Raw genomic sequence first — 4,749 nt, 5'->3', positions numbered from 1 at the left:
AGGTAACCTACAAATATTTTTGTAGCGGCTAGAATGGGAAGGGGAGTGAAATTCATATAGGTGGATTAGTGAATTTTTTTACCACTATTTTGCAATTCGATTCATGGAGGTGGTGATGCATAGAGTAAGGATCTCGTTTTCCCGCTATCAGGACCTTCTTGCCGATGAAGAAGGTCAGGAGTGGGGTGTTTGTGACTTGGAGGGCTGGTGAACTCCTCATGCAAAAGGGCGTCCTAGAGCGAACAATTTCATTTGCCAGTTGTCCTTCTAGCACGTACGAATGCCGGGAACACCCCTGGAGCAAATGTGAGCTCCCTATTGATATCTTAAATCTATAGCTCTTTTGCTTGTTGAAACAAAGGCCTCGATACTGCTATGACTGCACTCAACCATAAGGGTGTTATTGGAGCTGCCCTAGTGACAACTTTCAGGTCATTTGGAGCATCTCTCACAGATCCTGTGTCATAAGAGTCCAAAATTCATCCTCTTCTATCCTAAAAAGATTTTAAAAAGGCGGTTAAATTTTGCTCAACTAGTAGATCCACTACTTAATCCATTAAAAATATCATTTTGCTAATTTATCCAGCTATTTTAAAAATTATCATGGCATATTAGTTCAATACTTAAGAATTCAAGTACACACAATTCAAATACATAACAAAGTTTATGTTCTCAAACATAATCATGCAAATACAAACACAACATATGGTCCAAATGAACTAATAAGAATCCAAAAGATTCATCACAAGAATCAAGTGTTATGAAGGTGCCAATGGTGCTCAATAAGATTTTCTTGAAGTCGGCTGTGAGCTTGACTATTCTCGATTGGTTGGTGTGATTGGAGGAAGGCTTAAATCCTGTTTGGGTTATGTTCCGGCTCCATGAGTTTCCATTGAAAATATACTAAAAGTCCAGAGGGTCCTATATCTTATCGTCAATGATCTTATTGTGTAAGATAACACATATTTCCATGATCTTCCATGAGGTTTTACACTTCCAATACTCAACAGACCCACGAAAAATCACAAAGCGTCATCCAAACACACCAAAAGCTCTGTATCAAATTCTTGCATAGTTGCAAACTAAGATTTCTTGTTGCCTTCGGGAAGGTAGATTGTCTTCAAAAATGTGGCCCATGGAGGATAGATGCCATCGACTAGGTAGTATCCTTGTTGTACTCATTATCATTGACAACATAGTTGCAAGGTGGATTGTCACCGCTAGAAGCCCTGCAAAAAGAGGAAATCACGAGAGGACATTGCGATCATTGTGAGAGCCAGGCATCCAAATTATGTGTACTAAATCCCGAGATCATGTGATGCAAATGCTTTAAGAATACTAGTTGGATCATAAAAAGTGCACTTTGTACGAACCTTGCGATGCCACACGGCAAATATTCCATGTCCAACGCATACAGTCAATTGAGTCAAGCATCCCGCGCAACCCATCTCTTTTTTTCTACCATGAGCTTGTCGGTATCTTCATCATTGGGAGCCATCAAGTACTACGGTCCATAGATTACGATCTTAGCATCACAGAATCATCTCAGACACTTGAGGACGAGATCTTCCCCAATGTGAACATAGTCATCAATGGCATCTGCGGGGCATCCATAAGCAAGGACTCGCATGGCTGGGTAATCTTCAATAATGGACTTGTACTTGCTGCTCCCGTTGCATTTATTCTCAGTTGAAACAAAGGATCATGGTTCTCCACAGCTTTTGCAATGGTGTTGAAAAGATCTCGATGCATCTAGAATTTGCGCGTAAAATAGGAAGAAGGATATAATGCATTTGACGCAGTGATCCCTCACTAGATCATCATGGCCCATAATACATTATCATCATCTGGAAGATACATGTGGAAATAATGAAGATTTTATCCCTTGTGCGCCACATAATTAGCCTCCCTATTGCAATGTTGCAAGGAAGTTCCTCTAATCTTGTATGTTATCTAAAAATAATCCGTAATAATTGTTGAGTGTGGGCTCCAAACCTAAATCTTGAGTATTGGCAGATTCGACATGGACTAGCTAGCACGACCCGGCCCGTATCAGCCTTTTAAAAAAGGGTTGTGTTGTGCCAACCCAAAAATCTGGGTTTAAAACAATAGCCTGGCACACAAGTAAAAATGACCGGCACGACACATCATGGTTGTGGCTGGCTTGCATTAAAAAGCCAAAACAAACCTAAAAAGGCCAAAACAGCACGACCGTGAGAAGAGCAAAACAAAGAGGCCTAAAAGGCCCCTCGGTTAAAAAGGACGTGTCGTGTCGGTTCTTAAGGCCCGACTTTGGGGATCAGCCTTGTTCCCATTTATTCATGTCCCTTGCTAGGCTCAGGACGGCCGAAAGTCCTTGCATGTGGGCTAGCTCGCAAGAGACGACCTATATGGCCAGCTTCGGTGATACCTCCTCTACGAATGCGGGAGCTATATCTCTCTTAGTGTGAGTGCTCCTTCGTCTCGCCTGAAGCTTCGTCTTCACATTGTAGCTTGCTACTGGGCCAGCCCCTTTCGTCTAGGTTTTTTCATTGTGTTTTGCTCGGGTTCGCTGAGTTTAGTTCGTGGTTTTCTTTCTTTCTTCTCAGTGGACTTTTCTCGAGTTTTGGCTTGGTTTTTTATTATGTTTTGTATTTTTTTTTCATCAGGTTTTCTTGTTTTCTTTTTCTTTCCTTTTTGGGTTTTTTATGTTTTTCCTCCGTTTGTCTTTTTTTGCACTGTTTTCTCTGGTTGTCTTGTTTCCTTTTTCTCTTCGATTTCCTTTTGTTTCCTTATTTATTTTTTTATTTTTCTTTACTTTATTTTTCTTCCATTTTTGTATCTATTTCTTAGTTTCATTAGTTTTCATCGTTTATCTTTGGTTTTCTTTTGTTTTTCTTTGTTTTCTCATGGGTTTCACAGCTTTCTTTGGGTTTTCTGCTTTTCTTCATTTATGAGGTGTTTCTTTTGTTTCCTTATTCGGTTTCTTTTGTTTTCACAGTTTTCTTTGTTTTTTCTTTAGCACATGTGTACATTTGTCATGTGCATTTATACATTTTATGTATACACTAGAACATTTTTTTGCACATGTTTAACATTTTTCAATATGGAATCAACATTTTTCAAAAATTTATGTTTGGTGACTACTTTTTTCATACACATTTTATATTTTCAGTATATACCAGGAACATTTTGTAATACATGTTTAACATTTATAAAATATATGATTGAAAAAAATTATGCATGATCAATAACTATTAAAAAATATGTTTGAATTGTTTAAAACACACTCTAATTGTTTTTCGTATACATCAAGAACATTTTTCTACATGTTTCACGATTAACACTTTTATACACTATAAAAATTTTCAAAATTTATAATTTTATGTTTAATTATTTTAATACACATTGTACATTTTTTGTGTACATCATAAAAAAATTGTACATGTTTAAGTTTTTCTAAATAGGTGATTAGCATTTTTTTACACCATATATTTTTGTATGTCTACTCTTTTCCATAGTCATTATAAATTTTTCGTATACAGCAGGAACATTTTTTGTACATATGTTTAACATTTTCTAAATAAATGATTAACAATTTTAAAAAAACTTTTTTATGTCTACTTTTTCCCATACTCATAGGACTTTTTTGTATACACCAGAAACATTTTTTCTATACACATTTAACATTTTTAAGTGCATGACTAACATTTTTTAAAAATACAAGTAAATTTTATTTTTGTAAATATGTATGTTTAGAATATTCTAAAGTATAAAGAAAAGTAAAAAGGAAAGAAATCAATACGGGAAACCCCAGAAAAAAACGATTCAGTGGATTCCTGCATGCCTGGGCCGGCCCAGTATGGCGCTCGCTTCAGGCGAGGCTACGATCGAACTCGCGTCGAGCGAGGTATAGGCGCGCCCTTGCCGTACCCTCACAAATAAATCTACGAATGCCGGACTACTCTACAGAAACGGACGCATGGAACGCAGATAGAAATGCACGACGATATTTCCCGTGGATATTGATATTTCCTCTACTAGCTACTGATGATATTTCGCCTGGATCGACGTATGTGCGGTGCCGACGCCCGATCTACCGAGCATCCACTGCATCCGAGCTCTCCGACTCCGACGCACTCTGCGGCGTCGTTGACCACCACGGCCCAATCATACGGGAGCACGCGTGATGTTCAGCCTCCGCACGCGCATCGCCCCCACTGTGCCGGGCACATTGCGATGCGCACTCGTCGACGCGCCGGGCCTGCGCACGCGACACCTCGCCCTTGGCCGCAGGTCAGTGTCACCCAGCTCAGACGCATGAACGCGGACGGACGGACGGATCCAGCCGGAAAAATCCAGAGAAGCGAAAAGGCCCCAGCGCAGCACAGGCACTGTAGTGCGCACGCAGAGCCAAGAGGTCGACATGGCGCGTGAAGTTGACTTTTGAGCGAGAGGGAGAGACAAAGGACTCAGGAGAGGCCCTCCCCGTGGTATAAAATACCCCTCACACCCACCACCCAAGTCACCATTGTCGCGCGCAGCAGCTCGATCGTAGACAAGTGCAGTGTATACTTGTGTGGCAGGCGGCGAGCGACAGAAGAGAGGCGGAGCTTGGAGGTGGATCATAGGCTGATAGCGCGCACGGTGCTCCCCTCTCCTCCTCATCGTTTTCGTTGTGGCCTTGTGTGGTAGAGGGCGATGGAGTGCAGGAAGATGAAGCCCGTCCTTGCTCTCGTGCTGCTGCTGTCGTGCCATCTTCTTCTTCCG

This window comes from Triticum dicoccoides, chromosome 3A (genome assembly GCF_002162155.2).
Source record: "Triticum dicoccoides isolate Atlit2015 ecotype Zavitan chromosome 3A, WEW_v2.0, whole genome shotgun sequence".
Classification (NCBI taxonomy): Eukaryota; Viridiplantae; Streptophyta; class Magnoliopsida; order Poales; family Poaceae; genus Triticum; species Triticum dicoccoides.
This window is presented reverse-complemented; position numbering follows the sequence as displayed.